The following is a 23,327-nucleotide window of genomic DNA, read 5'->3' as shown; positions in this document are numbered from 1 at the left end:
ATAATATCTGTGAAAATAGAAAACACTTACGTATTGATCTCTACTGTATTCCTAATGTTTAGAACAGTGTGATACTTGGTGCATTCTCAGTATATGTTTGTTGGATGGAGGGATGGATGCATGGATGGGTGGGTGGATCCGTGGATGGATGGTTGGATGGACTGATGGGTGGATGCATGGATTAAAGGAAGGACATATAAACAGGTAGATTGGTGGGTGGATGGTGAAAAGGAAAACAAGAGATAATTTTATGCACTGTGAAGACTGCTTTAGTTTCTTGGACTGCACTTTTGAAATGCAGAATGGTTTTCAGGGATCATGCAAGTTCCACTAAATATGAAAGAAAAGCAGGCCACATTAAAAATCATAAACCTAGTTAGCCCTGAGTTAGAGAGAGGAAGAATAAGTTATGAGGTTAAAACTGCAAAGGATACTATGGAGAAAATTCCAGTGCAAACTAATGGGAGAGGTACATTTGACTGACAAATTAAGGAAAGAGAGACCCAGAATTCACACTGTGCTGAGGGAAGAGCACGTTACACCAGCTATGTGGTCACACACACGTACACCACCTTATAAGGTCTGTCTGGGTGATTTACTCATTTCCCACCTTGTTCTCTATATGGGGAGAGGAGGCAGATATGATGTGCTTTCTAGAGTAGCTGTTCAGGTGTATTAAGACAACAAGCATGAAATGCTTTCCAAACTGTGCAGTTCTGAGGAGAGAGGTTCCACGTGTCATTAGGACACTGCTGTCCATCTGTCAAGCTCTCAGTAAGAGCACAGGATGCATTGCTCACCTGTGCTGTAGATCTCCAGTGCAGTCCCAGCCTGGACACAACATGGTACTGAAAACTGTCTGCTTAGTGATAGAATGGCATAAAGAACAAGAGCCCATTTCTGTGAAGGTAGCTTGGAGTGTGACCAACATGCATTTGACTCCTATCCTGCCATTTCCTAGTTATGTGGCTTAATGTGCCCATTTAACCTCTCTGTGTCCCACTAGTCTCAACTGTTAAAAAAAAATCTACCGCCCAGATCCTGTGGTGTTTGTGAGGGCTAAAGTAATTGATATTATGGCAAGGGCGCACCAGAACACAGTGTAGGCGATGGACTGTGACTTCTGTGATAAAGAACAAGGGAGAGAATTGTGCACCAGAAACCAAAGGGAGAGAGAGGATATCGGTGTCCCAGGGGGGAGTATGTTGGGATTCCCAACAACAACTTCGTTTCCAGATGCACAAAGAACATAACTGGGGTGACTCGGTTTGCCATCTATGGTAGTATGCTGTGGTGAGAGGAGGGCTCTTAGTGACAGCTGAAGCTAAGAGGTGGCTGGAAAACTGGAGATAAGACAGGCCTCAGCTGTCTCCTCCATACTCTGCCTGTCTTTGACAAAATGGCGGAAGGAGACTAGAGACTCTGAAATGCCCTTCCATGTATAGAACTCCATGTCAAAAGGGAAGGAAACCAAGAGATGGGGGAGGGAAAGGTCTGAAAGAGGGCTTTTAAAAAAGAGTAAAGATGTGTTATGTACATGTACCAACTTTCCACAGCAAATGTAATCATTATGTGCTGTAAACATGTACTCTGTGTGTGTGTGTATAGCTGGCTGAGTTGAGTAGACTGAATAAAAAGTTTCTTTTTATTCTCTGGGCAGATGAATCTGTGTGTTAGTTAAAGTCACACTAAGAAGCGAACAGCACTGGGCCTGTGTCCTCATCGGTAAAGGGAAGGATGAACACCTAGCTTGAAGGAATGCTGCACAGGTTAAATGAAGTGATACAAGATTAGTTGAACACAAGACAATGACTGAATATTCAAAACAGAATTTTCTACCATCTTCCCACAGTCCTTCCCCAACCTAGTGGAGGCGCTCAGTCTCTGATATGCTGCTGATGTGACATCCCTGTGTGGTGGCCCCCAGGTGCACTTGCTCATCGATGAGCAGAAAAGAGGGAGCTGTCCCACTCGGTCCCTTCAGCTATTCTTTTAGTGGGCTGCCACCGTGATCCTCATGGTGCGGTTGTATTCTTGTCACTACCCAGCTCAGAACAGCTACATGGCTCTCCATTACAACCACATCCATTAGTTTCGAGTGCAAGGCCCTCCCCAGACTGGAGCTCCTCTCAGCGGTCTCCTCCAACTCTGTATGGAACAGCCCGTTTCCCAGCTGAGCCAGACACAGTGACCCCTCACTTACCGCATCCTTCCAAGGAGAAGAGTGATGTGTGTGTGGGAGCACTCAGAGCCCCGCAGGGATGTCTCACCCAGAGTGCTCCAAACCAGAATCTGCAGCCTCCAGGTGGGGAGGTTTCTGCATTATTTGCTTTTCTCAGGATAACAGGACTCCCTCAGTAATGAATTCAGCAGGGGCTCCTCCATTCCCTATCTCAGGGGCTCCCCTAACAGAACAATGCTTAATTTCTTCCATTTCTCCTCCTCTAATGGGGGCTGTCAGGTACCCTCCTCCTGGCACCCAGGCTGAGCACACATAAATCCGACTGCAGGCTTTGCTTTCCTGTCACGTTTTCATCCTAATCAGCAACCCCTTCCACCCGCTTTTTTCTCACCTGAGGGACTGGAGACCCAGCCCCAGCCCCCTTTGCTTGGGAGAACCTCTGGCCTTCCCTCCCCTCCCAGTCCCGGCAGGCCTTAGCCCTTCATTATCCGAGAAGGCTCTGCCAGCAGCTTCATTTCATCTATCAGTGCCCGGCTTCACCTCTGACCTCAGCCTGCCTGGGGTCACAGTCTGCCTCCCCCCTCCCCCTCCCGGGTCAATTCCATAGATTTTTACTGCTACCAAGAGCAGCTTCTAGGGACAGGAGAGATTGCCTGTCTCAGCTGGGAGCAAGACACCGAGGAGAAATGGACCTTTTAACAACTGCTGCTCAAGGGTGAGAAAGGGCTGGGGTCCACACCATCACTCAGCTCCTCCTCCACACCCTCTGCACCTGCCAGGTAAAATGGAAAGCATTTGGCTTAGGTCTAACTAGATGACAAATACAGGCATCCAGCCCTTACCAGCACTGGATCCATTTCCTGCTGCAGATGTATGGGCAGGCAGCCTGAGGCCTGATAGGAATTTTCCTTGGCTGGAAGAGAAAATGTAGACTCCGCACCACCCCACTGAACTCCTGGTAGAGGCTACTTATTCCACGTTCATGACCTTGTCCTGTTCTCTGTGGAGGGCCCCTTGCTGTACCTTAGCAGCGCTGTATGGTGGAGCCGGATGTTTCAGGACACCGGACACGGTGCTAGGGAGACACTGGAGCACATTGGACTGTAGGACTCAATCTGCTTCTGTCTCACAGCATTGGAACCATTTTCCGCAAGTAGCATCTTACATAGTAGCTCAATACAGGAAACATGAAAATGGAGTTTCTTGGAGCTGGGGATTTAGCTCAGTAGCACAGCACCTGCCTGGCAAACACTAGGTCGTGAGTTCGGTTCCTGGTACCGGAAAAAAAAAAAAAAAGAAAATGGAGTTTCTTTGGATAAATAACCTTTTTCAGAAATTGGTAGTCCCAGAGACATCCCTTTGAAGTGCAATGGTTCCCCCCAGTTGTCCAGTGTGCATGGAGACCTGTTCTATGACACCCAGGGATACGATTACTAGCTGCATTAGCTCAGATGATGAGACAGTCATTGGGCTACAGATAATACGCATTTTCTTGCTGTAGCCTCTCCCCATGAGTTATGCGGCAATGTGAAAGTCAGTTTACTGCACTGGACTATAGTACCCCTCATCTAGAAATGTGGGAAAATAATACCAATTGCCATTAGAATAAAAACATGAAATATGGTACATAAAATGTTTAAACCTTGAGAATTCAGTCCACACAGTAGTAGAGCAGGCAACATCTATACGTGAGAGTATTATAGGTGGCTAAATTAGGTAGAAACTAATAGGCAGTCGACCAGACAGGGACAGACCCCCAAGGGAGTCAGTGCAGAAGACGAGAACACATCAAAACTGTGGCTAGAGGCATATGAAGAAGGCATGGCCTTGAGATTAAAGTCACACTGGTCAGGTTTGCATACCTCCCTCAGGAATGAGTGGAAATCTGAGATTATACTGTAATTGGTACCACCTAATCCATGAAGTCTAGATATGCACCAGACACCCAGATGGGTGACCAAAACACATGCACCCATCCCTTCCCCAAAATGGTCCTTCCTTAGAAGTCACAAATAAGCCAAAGTTAGAGACATCAGCTTTTGTAGTCAGGGTTTTACAAGGGAAACAATACGTGACACATAATTTATAAAAGATTATTTTGTAACAGTCACCCAAAGGATCATATACAAAGAGAGTGCAGGAAATCTGTCCACACACTAAAGCTCAAAAAAATCCAGCTGAGGGCTTGGATCCCACAGCAATGTCCTGCATGAGTCCAGCTAAAGACCTAGAGCCCATCACAATGCCCCTCCACAAGTCCAACTGGAGGCCAAAGGTCCACAACAATTTCCCATGCAGGCCTGTTTCACAGATCTGCCCTGGGAAAGCCCAAACATCAGTGGTGGAAGCTAGAAAGTCTGTGCCAGCAGGATGAAGGATCTGTGCTAGCAGGTTGAGGGATCTGCACCGAAGCCAGGAAGTGATGCTCAAAGTAAAAACCAGAGTTCCCCTGAAAAGTACCACAGCCTTCCTCAGCAACAGTGAAGACCCAAGCTCCTCTGATGATGAAAACAGCCAAGTCCATATCAGGAAAGCCAGCTCAGCAAGCTTCTCCAAGATACTGAATAGTGCACCATCTTCCCCTCCGGAGCCAGGAAGCAATGCTCAAAATAAGGACCAGAGCTCCCCCAAAGTGAACTGTAGCCATTCTCAGTAACAATAAGGTCCCAAGCTCCTCCAACAGTGAGAATAGCCCAGTTCATCCAGAAAACCAGCATGACAAGCTCCTCAGGAGAACCAACAACCCCAGGAGAACTAACTGCTCCCTAACAGCTTCTAAACAATTCCTCTCCAGTTCTGCCTCTTACACTGCCAGGAACAATTATCAGGTGGGCCCTCCACACCCAGCACCACACTGGTTCAGTTCAGCTGGGTATTATAAATTGACCACCAGTTGTCAATCCACCACATCAGCCATATACCTTTGCTACATGCCCTGCTTCCCAGTTGGATCATTACAGTATTAGCTAAGCAGCTATATTTGTAATCTTACTGAGTGATTATAGTTTGATCCAAGTTGCACCGACATTGTGACTTTGCTGTATAAATTACCCCTGACAAAGGGCCTCAGTGGCAGTCCACTTGTCTCTCAGGAGCTATCTCTCAATAAACCTTTTCTACTCTTAAACTCCATTGTCTCTTGGAACTCACTCTTTGATTTCAGGAGACACAAACTAGGCACATCTGACACCTAGCAGCTTGGGAGTTATATTTTCTCCCATATCAAAAGGACCAAATTTGGAGTCAGATTTCCATTCGGACTTGACTCCATCACCTATTAGCTATTTGACTTTGGACAACTTTTCTAACCTTCTGTGCTTCAGTTTTATAGTCCATTTCACCACACGATTCACTGAGTTGTTTTGAAGACTAAATACATAATAGAAAGGACACTTGTGGGCCAGCGATGTAGCTCAGCAACACAGCACCTGCCTGGCAAGAGTAAGGTACTGAATTCAATTCCTGGTACCAAAAAACTTTTTTTAAAAAAGGGCACTTGTAAAATAGAGAATGGTGTTTTTTATCATAGCACACATATAGGAAGCCAACTCCAACACTTTTATCTTAGTGGCAGGTTGGCAATTATTACATCCAGACTGAAAAGTTTCTGAGCCAGCTATTAAAGACAATCTCCGAGGTTTATTCCAGTGTCTTGAAGCCCCATACTGTGTCAAAGGGGGTAGAGAACTTTCTTTCCCCACAATGCTAGGATCTCACTGTGCAGTTATTTAACTCCCACTTGCATGCAGATCCTTCTTAAGCTTCTCATTCTGGGCTCCTTCCTATCAAAGGGAGGATAATCTCTGCAATCCACATCTTCAAAGTTCCCTTGCCCAAAGCTTCTCCTAAGTTCAGTCAGTAGGAGACTGGCTGGAAAGAGTGGAACCAGGGAGGAGAGAGCAGTAGGGGTAGTTTTCACTGCTCCCCCTTGGCTTTAGGTAAAGTCTCCAGCAGTGGCTACCTCCCCTCTCCTGGCTCCAGCTCCCAGCAACCAGCCCTCAGCCCATGATCCAGGCTCCTGCCAGCCAGCCTGGCCAGTAACTCAGGTCCTAGCTGGCTATTGCAGGAACGACCATTCCCCAGCATCAGTTCGCACGGAGCCCTGATACCAGGGTTCTGGAGCGCTGCCCCCTCTTTGCCCCTCTGCCTGTCAGGGAGGCAGTAACTTCCTGCACCGCCAACCCCAGGGTGCCTCGATTTCTTCCATTGCCCCTTTGGTCCCCCTGGCACTTTGGGACCCATTGTTTGGATGAGATTCCATTTTCTGAGCTATACATTGGCTCTGTCTCTGACAAGCCCTGACAGATACATCTTCTCACCGCTCCAGGAGGGTATTATTTTCCCTATTTACCTTCAAATGAAGGAATCTCAGGAAAGCTAAATAGTAAGATTACAAAACTGAGTGTCTGAACTGAATCCAAGCTTAGACTTCTAGGCCAGTCCACACTTCCCCACCAAGCCACAGTCCCTTCCTTGAGATCAGGGAGATGGGATGGGGCTCAAAGTCTAAACCCTGGAGAAACCCATGTCTAATTATAAAATATGGTTTGTTTTGGGTCTCAGATTTCTTGATATTGTTACCAGGTGCTCTTTGAGACATAAATTTTCTTGTAAGAAACAGAGAGTAAATGAGTAAAAAGAAAATTAAGTATCAAATAGACTGCAGTGTGAATGTGCCCTGAACTTATCGATGAGGACTTGGGTCCTTTTTGTCCCTGTCTCTCTTTAAAACAGAGGGGGCTCTTGACACAATAAATCAGCATCATGATTCTATGATTTCAGTTGTTTGGTTTGTAGTGATTTTTGCTTTGCTCTATAATAAGACTTTATACATGTTGAATTTTTTGATTTTGGCACACAAAACCCTAAATTAGAGATAATAAATGCAGTCTTTGGCATGCCTGACATCCTGAAGGATTTTTAGAGGCTGAATTAGAATAAAGAAAAAGACTTGGCAGAAAACCTCAGATAAGTACCTGACCCTGATTGAGGTAGACCAGGTGTCCTTAGGGAGATGGGCGTGCTGGGGCTGGCAGCTGTCCTTCACAGAAGTTACACGGAAAAGGTGAGCTCAGAACAGGATATTCATGGAAGAGTATCTGGCTCCTTGCCTCCACCTGCAGCCCTAGCCCCATCTGAGGCTTTGGAAAGACACTCTTCCCCTATTCAGGAGGAGCTGGGAACTAGGCATTCACTGTCACGTGACACAAGGCTGACCATGCTCAGATCTCGGTTCTGGCCTGGTCTTGGTTAGAGTATCTGAGCTCCTGGGTGGCTCCGCAGCCTGAGTCCTGCTGCTGCTCCCTTGGTTTTATGCAGTTGTACGCAGTCTGGTTTCCTCAATATCTAAGTCATTGCTCTGGTACCTGCATCGGAATCATCTCCCCACATCTCAAGATGCAAGTTTCTGGGTCTGAGCCAGTGTGCACCAGGAATAAAGTGCCAACAACCATTGTTGGCAGCAGTATTTGAGCCTAGTCCAAAGCAGAAGTGCCCTAGTTCATCATCTGGACCTGAGCCCTTCACAGGAGCAAATACTGCTTAAAGGGATAGACTCAGACCCAAGGCACAAACCTGTGCATAATCACAACACCTGTGTTCAGAGAGGCAAATAGGGGAAATAGCCTAGAAAGGGTCGGAGGGTCCATAGCCCCAGATAGCTCTTGCCCTTCTCCATCTCCTCCCTGCTAGAGTAAGAGGCTGAGAGCTAAAAATTTTCAATGTTACAGCTGATGGTCAGTGGGAGTGAGGAAGCAAACGGGACAGGGGGAAGGCCAGACTTTAGACACACTGGATTGTGCTTGAACCCCAGCTGAGTAGCAGGTACAGGGTGACCTGGAGTGAGCTCTTCAACCATCACAGAGCCACAGCTTGCTCACTGGTAGATGGAGGACTGTAGCACTCTCCTGGCAGACTGAGCCAGGCAGATACCTACGTCAACCTTTAAAATGTGACAAAAGCTCACCAGGGGACAAACATCACTAAGAAAGTGATAAATGGGAGAGATGCAAATCTACCAGGATTTCTGTAAAGTAAAAGTATCCGCTTTGATCTTCAGAGTTTTGGGGGCAACTGTTGAGACCCCTATGTATCCTGCTAGATTTACAACAGATAAATGCTCTTCTAAAGAAGCTAAATCTAGGGATGACCACAGGGCTCATATCTTCCTGGGGTGTGAGTAGGGTGGGATACAAGTTAAGTCCAGGGCAAAATAATTGACTTCAAGACAAACAAGGAGCCAGGTCTACTCCTGGTCCCCTTCCCTTGCTCACGTCCCTAACCACCCTGGACTCTCCTCTTTGTCCTTCTGAAGGGGTGACACGCTTGCTGCACACATTGTCTCCTTTTAGCCCTGTCTCTGCCTTGCCCTCCTCTGAAAGGCTCCTCCTCTCATCAATGTTCCTTAGTTTTTCCCTTGGTCTAAATGCCCCCCTTATCTCCTCTAAACTCATCAGTACTGAGGATATAGGGTAGGGAAATGGAGACAGAGTGCATGTCCCTTTTCAACATACTGTATCTGAAACTATCTGAGCTCAACCTTGCTACTAGGAAAAATAATAGATGTTTATTAACTATTGGCAAGGTGTTGATAAAGAAGCAGAATTAGTCACCAATCATTAAGACTTAGTGACAGACATCAGGCATACATCTAACCCTTGCAGGGGAAGAGACCAGTGTTTAAGGGTGAGTAAAGACATTTGATCAAGAGCAACTGCTGATAGATGGCAATCTAATTCTCCAAATTCTGCTTTTTCAAACTATATCCTGAGAGATGATGAGAAAAGTGGGTCTAATCAAGGCCAACATATTACACGGATTCAAAAGCTGTCATTCACAGTGGAGTCTACTACTATAATCTGAATGTGTATACTTCCCCCAAACTCTCATCCCGAAATGATAAATAACATCAGGAGGTTGGGAATTCAGAGGTGATCAGGTCATGGGGGTGCAGTCCTCATGAATAGGATTAGTGCCTCTTATGGCTTGTATCTAGATGTCACCCCAAAGACTCACGCACTTTGGGGAGGTGGCTGGATCCTGGGTGTGTGATGCTGGACTGGGGTGTGTGGTGCTGGGATTAAGGGTATGTGATAACTAAATTAGTTTAGCATAGCTCTGGAAGTGAGTGGGTGGCACCAACCAACAGGCTTGTAGCCTTGATATAGTATAAAGGGGCAGAAAAGGCAGTCCCATGGACTAAAATTTCTTCTCTGCCAGGCCCCTCTGCCATGCCATCCTGCCTTGGAGCCGCTGACTATGGACTGAAACCTCTATAAACTGGGTGCCAGAATAAACCTTTCCTCCTTAAATTGTGGGTGTTGGGGATTTTGTCCCAACAATGAGAAAGTAACCAAGATGGTATCCTTATAAAAGAGATCCCAGACCCTCCCTATGCCCTTCTGCCATGTGAGAGCATAGCAAAAGATAGCCATGAGTGAACCAGGAATTGGGCCTTCACCAGATAAGGAATCTGCTGGTGTCACGTATTTCCAAACTGCTGGAACTGTAAGAAACATATTTTGGTTGTTCATCACGCACCCATTTTATGGTATTTTGCTTAATCCAAACATATGAAAACATTTATATGAATATCATTGCTCGGAATTCGGCAATGCTGTAAAACTGGACCTGTACCAAGGGATCCCAATTCCTCTTTCTCCAAAGCTCCTTGTCTTTATGTGTACCCAGTATCATAAACTCCATGTTTTGAAATACTTAGATTATCAAATGAACTGAATTTCTAGGCACATGTAAGTTATTTTTCCATTGTTTAAATTAATTAAAATACACTAAGACATCCATCAATGTTTGGATCACCAAGAAATAACCAAGGTTACTATTCTGAGTTGATTTCATTCCAGCCAAACACAGATTTGACATTTGAGTTAGCACGCAAACCCTTGAAGCAGGTGTTTCTTCTCCCTTAGGCTTTCTTACACAGTAAAAATAACTACTGAAGGCCCTGTTACCAGGACATTAATGACTTTACAGACTCCTGTAGTCTATAAGGTTTTGCTTTAGGAACTGCAGTTTTTACCACACCAAAATGACAAGGCTAACTAATTGTTTATTGAGTCTGAAATTAGTGGAAGAGAAAATAAAAGAAAAACAAAAGTCAACGTCTTGGTTAAAAATCCCACATACTCAAGAAGATTTTACATGTTTTAACTAGATTCAACATGGATAGAATAGAATGAAAAATAGGAAAATATCAACAACTGTGTTTTTTTCTTAGCTAGAAAGGACAAAGTAAAGGGAAATGGCATCATAGTAAATTTTATCTACACTATACCATTGTCCTTCCCTAAGAGAAAAACAATAAAAACCTTCCAAGCTCTTGTCGTGTGTTGGCTATTCATTTTAACCTTCTCAGCAAGGATGCCTCCAGCGTGTCACAGGGGCCACATAGCTCATGGGGCAGGCACACGGCTCACAAGGAAACTCATAGAACATTAGAAATGCAGAATAGACAGCTCTTAGCTCCCTTTCTCTCTCTGTCTTCCCCTCTTACCTCTCTCTGTCCTTCCTTCTTTTTCTTTCTTTTTCAATATGCTCATCTCAGTGCTCCCTGGTGTATAAGAAGGGATGGTGGAGGCCTCAGACATATTCAAGTTCAGCCTGGGAAGACTCTTGAGATATATGAACACAGGCAAAGATCCCAGTCTGTGCACCATACTAGAAAATATGGAGCAGGTAAACTTGCCCCATCAAGGGAGCCTGTGTAATTGGCGAGCCTTCCCTCGTAGCATTTAAGGTGTTATCTCTATAAATACAGTGCATTTTGCTTTAATAAAAAATGAATTTTCCAGAACAGTGACAGTATTGACCTTACATATTATCCAAATAGAAATTGTAATGAAACAAGTCGAACAGTGAGTAGTTATAATAGATATGCAAATATTGGTCTTTTCTTAAAGGTCTTTCGGCCTACTCACACGTGTCTCTTATGTGTCTGGGAGGGCGGATTCAGCCTGCATTTGTAATCTGAGAGGCCAAAGAGGAGGAAGAGGAAAGAGGAGGAGGGGAAGGATGTTAAATGATCATTGCAAGGGGTGTCCAGGAAGATTGAGCTTCAATTCACAGCTTCAAAAACACATTTTAGGGTAACTTCTTGGTGCACTCTTACGTGTTCTCACCTGATTTACACAACAACTTGTGACACAGATAGGGTCATTGTTATTTTACAGTTGAAATGACCCAGGCTCAATCTGTGTGATGGGTCCAAATTCATACAGCTGGCAAAAACAACAACAAAAAAATCATTGACTCAGAACACTGATCTTCCTAACCTTAAACTGGTTACTTTTTAAGCTAAGATTCACCTGACAAAGATCGAAGTCAACCCAAATCTACGGACTCATTTTCTAAATAATTAAGTGGCAAGTTGATGATTGTCCCCTTTCTGCTGTTCTAGGTATGATAAGAAAAAATAACCTACAACTGGTTTCTGATCTAAAGAGTCCACAGATTAGTTGAGAAGATGTTGTGCAGACTTCAAAGACTTGAAAATGGAAAGGAAGGAAGCAATGCACAGCTCAGCTCCCTAACCACTCCCCAGGAGCCTTTATTTGCTCCCCAGCCGGGCTCCATCTGCAAGGTGGAACAGCGCCTGTCAGGCATTTTCATGCCGTGGTGAATGTGGATCACAAGGCACTTGTTCAATTCTTAATGAACTCCGGGTAGGTTGTACATGTTGTAACCTATCAGGGAAAATGTGTAGCTGATTTACTGACCAGATTGAACTTGATGCACTGCAACCATGAGGGAGTTTTATTTTCCTTTCATTTCTGTCTCCTATCAATCTCTGAAGAGCCTGTCCCCTAATAACATGTCTGGAAGACCTCTCTGTTCTCTTGTCACTTTCATGAATAAAAATGTACAGTCTAGATTGGAATAGGTTAAAATCTAGATTTCATTAGGTTCATCTCATCCAGTTTGATGCCCACTTCTCCCTTGCACTCCAGTTACAAGCAGGCCTCAGAATGAGGAGCTCATAGCTGAGCAGATCTGCTCCCTGGACACTTTCTGCCCCTCTTATTCCATCTTTCTCTGCCAGAGGAGGGCACAGAAGTAATGATATGGAGTAAATATCTCTTATCCAATTGTTTTCCTCTCTTCTTTACAAATTCTGAGCTGCCTCCTGTGTCTTCAGGCACCAAGGAATTGTTCCATCAGAGGAAAAAGGAAAACCTTAAGGGCAACCTGCTCATGTAGGCACAGGTTAGATCAGCTAGCCCAGTCTTAGTAGACAAACCACAGGAAAATGAGATGCCAGTCTCTCCTTGAAAGCTCTCCAATCTCTCTCTGTAAAGAATTATCATGAAAATCCTCTCAGTTATCTGGATTGGTGAGTGTAGACTAGGAAGAGAAAGGAAAACATGATATTTCTCCCAACCAACTTGTGCCCCTGGCCATCCTCTCTACCTCCTTAGCCATGCATTTATTCTGGCTTTACATAAATGGATGAAAGTAAGGGAAACTGTGGGTAAAGGCCAAGGGCTCCAGGGACCTCAAACTAGTGTGTTCTTGTTTGTTTGCTATTTCATACTAACTTTCCTTAGCTTTAGGTTCTATTGCCAACCAGACAAGTTCTATCCATAAAATCATAGAATTGGCTCATTATTTAAAATCAGCAAGAGCAATGCCTGTTTGAGCACTGTACACCATAGCTGGAATAACGGCCAAAATTTGCTGGCCAGGAGCTTACATTCTAGAAAAGATAAAAATATAGATTTGCATGCATGACAACAAAGCAATGCAAAACTAGTGACGTATACTATGCAGATTATTATCAGAGGAAGTGAGAAGTGAGTTTAAACTACACAGTCTGGAAAGTCTGTTCTGTGGAGGTGACATTAGGCTGAGATTTGCTTGACAGGGAAAGAGGAAAGAATCAGCATGCACCATCAGCAGGAACAGGTCAGACAGAAGGGTGCATCCTGAAGTCCTACGGTGAAGGTATGGAGGGTGGGGCAGAGTGCAAGAGTGGAAAGTCATGCAAGTTAGGGCCCAGGAGGTAAATAGGCTAACATGGTTTGTGTGTAGATGTCTCCTCAAAGCCTCATGCAGTCATGGAGTAGGCTTCTAGGGTTTTTGATTGATCCATAGTCCAATGCTGAGATTATGGGTGGAAGAGCTACACTCACCCTGGGGCAAGTAGTTTGCATACAATATAAAGGAGGGAAAGAGGCTTGTTTGCTCCTCCTCCCCTTTTTGCTCTTGTTGGTTTTGCCCTTTTCCGTCCTCCGCTGCTATAAATTGTTGCCCCCTGCCATGTGCTACTCTGCCTTGGAGCCAACCAAGTGTGGGCTGAAACCTCCATAAACTGTGAGCTAAATAAACCTTTCCTTCTTTAATTTTAGGTGTCAGGTATTTTGTCCTAGCAAAGAGAGAACAGTAACCAAGACAGAGGCCATATAGCCCTTCAGGATTTTTCCTAAAGTAAAATCTATTGGGAGATTTTAAGCAGGAAAATGATATGATGCATGTCTTTTAAAAATTGTCCAGCAGCTTTTGGGCAAATAGGTTGTATATAGCAAGAGTGCAAGTGAACTGTTGGGTGGCAGAGGCTCGGTCTACAACAGCACAGCTAGAGAGCGTGGAGAGTGCATGTGCTTATAGGAAGAATGCACAGAACTCGCTGATATGGGGAATAGGAGCAGTGAGGATAAGAGAGAAATCAAAAATAACCTGCACATTGCTGTCTTGAACATTGGGGGTGGTTGTGCCATTTCCAAAGAAGACAGAAAACAGAGAAGTGGTTTGTTTGGAAGGTCAAAGAATAGTCTTTTAGTCATATGTAATTTGAGACAACTGTTGGCTTCCATATAAGATAGTCCAGTTGGCACTGGGCATTTAGAAACCCAAATCTAAAGACCTAGAAATGTCAGGAGTAAGGAAGCACATTTAAGAAACTGCACTGTTTACACAGTACCTGAACCTTGTTAGAGGGGATGAGATTTTTCTAAAATGGTATGCTAATAAGAATTTGACTTACCTGGGGTTGTCGTTAAAAGGCAAATTCTGATGTTGGGGTGTGGGGAGGAATAACAGGACATCAGTCACCTGCGTGACACAGCTGTCACTGGTCTAGAGACCTCATTTTGTGTACATACGCCAAGAAAGAATGAGTTGAGGAAAGCTCACTCATGACAGACACGTGTGAAATACAACTTCTCCAGCAGAAGCAAAGGAAAAACCAATACCAGAGATGTCCCTGCTTCTCTCCCTCCTTCCCTCCTTTCCTTTTTCCTCCCTTCCTCCCCTCCTCTCCCTCCCTCTCTTCCTCCTTTCTCACCTCAGAAACATTTATGAAAGCAATTAGTTGTAGGAGCTGTGCTGAATAGTTTCCTATGTTCCTCCACTGACTGAAGGTTGACAAACCTTAATTCAGTCTTTCATCCTGCAGGTAAATTTCCCATTCCCTGCTGCTAAGACCTTCCTGCTGAACTTAAAGGCTGTTTACCTGTTTCTAGAAATATCCAGATTAGAAATTTAAGAATGTAAACACCTGTTTGATAGGATCCCTCAGGAGCCTTAACTGCCTCTATGCAGATGGTGGAGGGGGAGCAGGAAAATGCAAGGACAGGATGCTGTAACTAAGCTTGACCTTGGGGACAAAGCAAGCTGGGGATTTTGAAGTTCTGCCACTTTCTGAGCACAGCCAAATGTGAAGTAGTCCCCTCTAATTTCAGCAAAAAGGAGAAGGATTGTTTCCTCCAAAAGCAGGCCTGTGTTCTATCAGAACAAAGTCCAATTGTGCTTGACAAGGGGAAAAAATGAAAAAGAACACGGGAAACAAAGCACCACAACCAACATCTAGTTATGTGAAGCAACTCAGACTGAATATGACTCATCCTAAAGCAAACAAGTCAATTAAATCAATGATATCTCTGAAGCAATCCAGTCCGCCTCTAGCCCAGCTACTAAATTGCATCTTGCCTACTCCTCAGCTCAAAGACAGCAAGGAAGCAGACGGTGGGGATGCAGCCCAGGTATATGTTTGAAGAACACGATGGTGATAAAAGGCAGGGCTTTGAAAAGCAATCAGAGCTGCCAGCTTCCCAACTGAGCATTGTTTAGAACAGCACGCTCAAGGGGCTGGGGATTTAGCTCAGCGGCAAAGCACTTGCCTGGCAAGTGCAAGGTCATGAGTTCGGTTCCTGGTACCGGAGAAAAACCCAAAAAAAACCAAAAAAAAACAAAAAAATAAAATAAAATTGTATAAAACAGCACGCTCAAATAAGAGCACCATAGACAGGTCAAATCTGAAGATCCCCTTTAGACATGATTTCCAGAATAATGTGGCTTCCCTTTTCACTGTCTCTGTCTCTGTCTGTCTGTCTGTCTCTCCCTCTCTCTCTGTCTCTCTTTCTCTGTCATGCATACATGCAGACACACACACACACTCTCTCTCTCTCTCTTTCTCTCTCTCTCTCATACACACACACAGAGTCAAAGAATACTGGAGTATAGGACAGGTCTGAAGAGAGCATGAGATGTAGGACTATTATAGTTTGTCTATAGATGTTCCCCCCCAACCAAAGCCTCAAGCAGTCATGGGTGGGACTTTTCAGAGATGGATGAATCCAGAGTGTGTGGTTGATTCATGGTGCAATGTTAGGATTAAGGGTGGGTGATTGCTGATGAGCCCACTGATTGGATTGGCACTGCCCTAATCCTGGTAGACTAGATACAATACAAGGGACAGAAGGAGACTTGTCTTACCTTTGTTGCTTTGCTACAGTCTTCACGCCATGAACTGTTTCTCCTCTGCCAAACCACCCTGCCTTGGAGCCAGCTGAGGATAGACTGAAACCTCTACATACTGTGAGCTAAATAAACCTTTCCTCCCTTAACTTTGGGCTTCAGATATTGTGTCTCAGGGATGAGAAAAGTAACTAAGACAAAGACTTAGTAAAAATATTGGAGCAGAGTAAGAAGGGAAACAAATATATCATTTCATTAGCCCATGATTCTATTGCCTCCACTTTCAATAACATAGATGTCTTGCTTATATAGAGAATTTCCCAAAGTGAAAAGCAATTTTACACATGTGATGCTATATAAGCTTTCATACTACACCTGTGAAAGGAGTCAGAAATATTATCCCTCTGGCTTTCATATATGAGGAAACTAAGAGACTCAGAGATACAGTAGGATTCATCCAAGGATACTCTACAAGTCAGTGAAGAAGCCAGGGCATAAGCCCCAGGCTTTGGTGCTCCTGTTCAGGGTTCTCCCACTGCTCCATGCTTACTCTAAATTTGCCCTGAGATGTGAAGACCCACAGAGTTGCTCTGTGAACTACCCCCACCCCCCAACAGTAGGCTGAGTCTCAGCTCTGGGACATTTCCTCATGTAGCACTTGAAGGCCACCAAGGCTACTGCACAGCATGGGTGGGTCAGAACTATGTCATCCACCACAGGAGACACAAAGACACTGAAGAAGTACCTAGCCTATGGCCCTGTGTGGTTCAATACTCAGCACATGCTGACTTGTGGGAGGAGATCTGAGTGGAGTTATGACAGGTAACACCAGGGAGTAACAATAAACATGGCAGTGGTGAATTAATTCATACAACTAGTATTTCTTTAGGTCCTGGCCCAGTGTAGGACTAGGAAGAAGATGATGATGATGATAAAATAGTGGTGATGGTGGTGATGGAAGTGGAGGTGCTATTATCAATTATCAGTGATGTTGCTGAGCACAAATTTAGAAGCAAGCCTACAGAACTTCAAATCCCAGCTTCATCAATTACCAGCCGAGGGATTTTAGGCAAGGCAATTCATCTTTCACTGAGCTCCAGCTTACTCTGTCTCTCCAGTGGAGGTGACTTAACAGCCTTGTTTGCTTCACTGAGCCCTTTCTCTCTTATGGAACAAATGGAGCACTTGGTCTGTGTTGGTTATGACGCCAAATGCTGAGTACACGGAAATGAATAAACCCTCATCATCCCTGTGCTGAAAAGGTCATGCTGAGTGGAGAAGAGCTACCTTCCAACACTTCCTGTGAGCTGCCTAGGAAAATGACGGTATGTACAACAGACTCCGGAGGCACAGGGGAAAGTGTGATTAATTCCACCTGGATTCAAGGCAATGCTTAAAGGAGGAGGCATATAGAATTTTTACAGGTAGAGCAGGAGCCATGAATGCATAGTCACCGGAACTTGAAGTCATGACCGATTGTGGGAGGAGAAAGCTGCTGTGGCTATATAACTTGTTTGTGGATGCAAAGCCATTCTGAAAGCCATAAAGCACCGTTCCTCACATTGAGGAGCACATCACGTCTGTCTGGATCCATGGCAGTACCAAGCACTGAGACTAAGTTATGCCTTTTCATCTCCATCTCTGCTGCCTACCTGCTTTCTGCTGCAGGTTCTGGAAAAGCACAATCTTTCCTCCAAAGTCATGGAACTAAACTCTTTTGAAAAAAATAAATAAAAACTGAGATTTTGTAAGAGGTTGCAGAGCAACCACCCAGAGACACTGACACAGAAAGCTAGGCTGCTCAGATTGCTGACAGAATTAATCCAGCCCATTTGCAAAAAGTCAAACCCTGAGCTGATGAGAGGGCTCCACTCTTATGAGGAATCACTGACATAACTCATTACCTGATATAAAACAGAATATATTCTTTATAATATTTGGAAATAGAATAAAAGGAATACTCACATTCTCATCACTTAGATGAATAACTGAAATTTTTCAGTTTTTGTTTTCTTTGCATACATTCCTGTCACAATGACACCACCTGCCACAAGGCCTTCACCTTGCAAAACCCAGCACCAAGCCCTTTCTTTTCTTTATAAAGATACCTAGACTCAGGTATTTTGTTGCAGTAGTGATGAACCTAGTCTCCTGTTCCATGGGAAATAAACACTTACAGCAAAAGCAAATGGGTTAATGCAGTAAGAGGAACAGAAGTGAGAGGCAGCCTGCCCCAGCTTGGAGTCCATGATCTGGGACCCCTAAACACTCAGATGCACTCCTGTCCTTCCTGAGTGTTGGCAATGAGATCATCACTGGAGTTCTTTGGGCTGAGCCATTCTTTTTTTACTTATGTTCAAGTTTGCTTTCTATCACTTGTGACAAAAAGAGAGACTGTTACTATAATATTTTTAAAATTGAAAGCATCTCTCGAGGGGCAATACAATCTGCTACAGAGTAATTAGAACAAAAGAACATCAAATGTGGAAGGAATCTTTAATCTAACCTACTCCAACCTCCTCACTTGTCAATGAGGAAACCACTGTCTAAGGAAATGACAGAGCTAACCCACATTACTCTGTAGGGAAGGCAGAATTATAACATGTTAGTAGCTCAGGTTGCCACAACGAAATATCATAGACCAGGTGGCTTTAATGATAGAAATTTATTTTCTCACAGGTTGGGAAGCCATCTGGGGTTGAGTCTTGATGAAGGCTCTCTTCCTGGATTGTAGGTGGCTGCCTGGCTGCTATACCTTCACATGGTGTGTAGAAGGAGCAAGCACTCTGGTATATCATCTTTGTCTTCTTCTAAGGACACTGATCCCATCCACCCTCATGGACATATCTAACTCTAACTACCTCTCCAAAACCTGACCTCCCAATACTATCACACTGTTAGTGAGGCCTTTAACATAGGAATTGGGAAGGGGCACAATTCAGTCTATACCACGGAGCTTTAGAATTTACAGAGCTGAAAATGTCTCTAAAGATAATCTCATCCAAATTTCTGGATGAGAAACGTCAAAAAAGATAATCTCAGTTTTTAAGTAGTGGAAAAATTAAGTTCCAAGCACACGTAGAAATTTTTCAAAGCCTTATAATGAGTTAATGGCAGATACTACCTGTCCACGTATTCCCTAAAAGGCTAAAAACATCTAAGGGCAGCCAGCAGTATGTGAAGCCGCACAGAATAAAGAAGTAAACACAACTGAATTGAGCCAGTTCTGCAATTAGTTTTGCCAGGGGGAAGTTGATTCACGCAAGTTCATGCAGTCATCCCTTGGCATTTATGGAAGATCAGCTCCCATATCTAAAATGATGTTTTCATATGACCTGCACACATTCTCCTTGTACTCTAACTCATCTCTAAATTACTTACACCTAATATAATGTAAATGGTATACAAGTAGTTGCTGTACTGTATTGTTTAGGAAAGAATGACAAAAAATGTTTGTACATATTCAGGATAGATGCATTTTATTCCAAATACCTTCACTCTGTGGTGAGTTGAATTTGCAGGTACAGGCCCCATGGATACCGAAAGGCAACTGCACTCAGGCTAGCAGACACTGAATGCCTTACCTTTTCCTTCTTCTTCTGGTAGCCAACCACCAGGCAGCAATTATTTGTCTGCTTCACAGCCCTGAGTATTTGGATATGCAAATCAACTGTGTCCATGCATAATTAAGACAGACACTGTGGAAAGTTTCATTTTCCAAGAAAAAGGCTGCCAGACGGCTGGAATGAAAGGTCAGCATGGATCGCTGCCTCATCTTCTTGTCTCAGGCTGTGGGCTGAAGATAAGGGCATGCCGCTCACCCTGCCCTTTTGTTCTCTTCTGTTGGCTGCACTGGGGAGCCTCAGGGGAAGCCCTTGTCTCCCTCCTAGACCTGAAGAGACCCTGGGGCTTTCCAGGGAACTTTCTGGGATGGCTTTCTGCTTCAGAACAGCGGCAGAGGTAGCCACATGCCTGGTGGCAGAAGTTTGCCCTCTTTCTGGAGTTAGCAGGCTCACTTTATGACCCAGGAGAAAGGAGTTGTTGCTGAAGGACAAACATTTGGGAAACGTTCACAGAGGTAGAAGATGCAAGTTCTTAAGCCATTGCCTCCAAATTTCAAACATCATAAGCACACTGCTATGATACTTAAACTGGAGCTCAAACTTCCAAGGAAGGGAGCATGTCCCAGCTGAATCTGGTGCCTCTGAGGAGGCATAAAGAGGTTGATCCAGGAGCATGAAGGGAATTCAGGAATTGGAACCAACTCCTGCTTCCAGGATAATGTACTACCACTGCAGAACAGAGGCAAGATGGCAAACTGGAAGAAAAAATCCTTCATCCTTCCAGTCTGGCAGATACCAGGAGGAAGCCACCAAATGACTAAGAAATGCAGTTTCATAATTCCACTGCTCTCATGGCCAAACACACTAAAATAAGAAGCAATAATAGCTTAATAACTAGCACAGTCTACCTCTTTGGCTACTCAGCATCCATATCCACTCTCCTTATATGTTTTGGTTTTTTTTTTTATTGGAACTTACCTCTTAAAGTGGGTCACTGTTACTCCCAAATATTCTGTAAATGAAACACTACACTGTAACATTAATCACTAATTTACATCCTTATGTATAATAATAGAAGAAAGAAAAAGAAAATCATGAGTGTTTATGTGTGTGTATGTGTGCGTGTAGTGTGTGCATGTACTCAAAACAACATGGGGAAAATCTTCGTAACTTAATCTTGATGCAGCTCTATGAATGTGCACTGCTGTCTGCTTCAAGTGGATTACTTTTGCCAAGACAGTGGCTGCTGGACTCTGGACATTTGAAGCCCAAGAAGCAGTCATGGTTTACATTTAATAATTTTCTCTGCATCCCTATGTAAAAGTGTTTCTGCTTTGGAAACTACAACCTTAATCCTTAAAGCCTGGAACTGTGGGGAAGCACAAAATTCCCAGTGAGACTTGGGGAAGAACAGAAAATATAGCTATTCTTGTTCCATCCTTGAATTCCTGGGTCCATGTCTTGTTCCCCTTGGAAAAACAGAGCCTATAACAGTCTTCAATCCATGGCTCTGTTACATTCTATGGGGGCGCCACCTTTTAGCTGGTATTTTAGCTATGCTGTTAGTAGGCCATGCCAATGCACTATAAGGCCAGGAGATTCTGATATGCAGTGTAACTAGTGGATCCCTCAGTTATGGGCCCTCTCCTATTCCTGTTGTATTCCAAAGTGGCCCGTCAGGCCTGGCACAGTGACAGATGGCATTCCATGCTGGAGGACCAACCAGCTAATTGGCCACTGGATTGAAGATCTGGCAGAGAGTCTGCAAGAATGAAAAGTGCACCCATACTCAGAACTGGAGATCTATTTTAGTAAAGGTGAAACACTAACCCTTGAAGGGTAGTAGATGACCACTGTCATCAATTTGCCAACCAACAAGTGGCTGACTGATCTTTTTAAAGACATGACCAATACTGAGAGCTCAGTATTGACCTCTGCCCCTAAAGGGTTGGATGTATGTTAGTGGTAGTCCCTGCTAGCTTTTGTCATGGGCTCTTTGCTCTATATACACCCAATATTGGGGGGTTTCAAAAAACCCATCTTATCTCCTGAACTCTCAGACCACTTTCAATAGGATGAGGCAATCGAAGAAGGTAGAGCCCAAAATTTAAGTAGTGACTTGATCTGCGGTTTGGTCAGTGACAGCGTCAGCACCTAAGAGAAAGCATTCTTTAATACAATGCCATAGCTTCCTTTCTTGCCTCATCCTAGTCCTAGTTCTAGCAAACTGAGTTTTCAGAAATTGATACTGAGGTAGAGTTTGGATTATAAAGTAGAATCCTATGGAAAGAAGGAGAAGTCAAGAGGGGGCAGAGAGAGAACTGAAACTGCAGTACAGTCCTGAAAAAGCCTTGGCCAGCTATACACGGAATTCTGAAGCAAACTGGGACCATCAGAATTGCTCAGTGTTTGGTAGAGTTAGCCATGTCTTTATAGACCTACTTCACTCCATCCATTGCCAGACATCTGTAGCCCTACAAAGGTATAATGGTGGTGAAGTGACTCTTTACAGCTAATCCACATCAGCTCTTACACTAGCTGACAGCTATTTTGAACCTTCAAGAGTGAAGTGGATATAGAGAAAATCTCACAGGGGAAACTATGAGATTGGGTACTTTGGAAGCTGTTTGTTTACTTTGGAAAGCTGCTTGGGTACTTTGGAAACTATATTTCCACAGACTGGCAGGCAAGATGTGGATTCACTGTCCTGGCAAAGGAAATTTTCTTGAAAGAGACCACAGTGCACACTCACAGCTGCATCAAGGTTGTATGAATTCACCTGCTCATTGACATAATATAGTCTAAAAACAAGTTGATCAACCGGACCATTCACTAAATGTCATGCTGGTCCACTGCACTGATGACCTCTTGTTAGAAAGAACTCCAAAGCAGGAATGACTAGAAAGGTGGATGCCCTTTTATGACACACCAGAGGGTAAGCGTTAAATCCTCATCTCTGGGGCTGTCACATCACTGAACATTTTAGTGATGCAGTCAGTTTTGTTATGAAGCTTCTTTTGAAAACATATGATTAAAATAAATGATGAATATTTAAGTTTTAAAAATTATTACAGTAAAATGAACATTGCCGTTAAACTCCTTTCAAATGCTTCCCCTTAGTTCAAACACACTTATCCCACCATTCTTGCCACTAAAGCATTTCTAAAATTCCTCTTTCATGAGTGTCTTTATCAGGTGTGAGAAAAATATAATGGATGCTGCTGCCACATGCCATTCAATGGAAGGTAGGCTCATAAAAATATTACAGTATGTCCTCATCCACATTCTTGACCATTCAGCACATCAAGGCAGTCCAGTAGTGTAACTAAAGACTCTTATTAAAGAGGACTTCCAGAACTGCTTCAGGAAGTGGAAAGAATGATGGGATAAGTGTGTTTGAAGTGAGGGGGAGTATTTGAGGAGGGATAAGTGCAATACATCTTCTAATAAATTTTTTAAGAATTTAAGTATTTGCCTCATTTTTTCAATCACATTTTGTCAATTTGATCCAATGTTTTTTATCTATCTAAAGACAATTTGCACTTATAATGAATTTCATGGTGGCTTATTCTTGATTTTACCCTACAAGAAATAGTAAGTGTGGTAGAACACTTTGGTGAGCCAACCTACACTGGAATCAACAAAATGCACTCATGGATGCCCCTCAAACATGTATCAACTCCCTCATTTCCCTATTGGTGCCATTCATCAGACCTACTCATATCTGGTGTACAGTTTTATCTTAGTCTGTGTGCTACTGCTATAACAGAACACCTGGGACTGAATTGGCAGAAAGTTCTGAAGGTTGGGAAGTCCAAGGCTGTGTGGTTTCATCTGGCCAGGGCCTTGCTTCATAACATAGTTGAAGTTGA

The sequence above is a fragment of the Chinchilla lanigera genome, unplaced genomic scaffold (genome assembly GCF_000276665.1).
Source record: "Chinchilla lanigera isolate Chin_1 unplaced genomic scaffold, ChiLan1.0 scaffold00063, whole genome shotgun sequence".
Classification (NCBI taxonomy): Eukaryota; Metazoa; Chordata; class Mammalia; order Rodentia; family Chinchillidae; genus Chinchilla; species Chinchilla lanigera.
The sequence above is the reverse complement of the archived record's forward strand: the minus strand, read 5'-3'. Positions refer to the sequence as shown.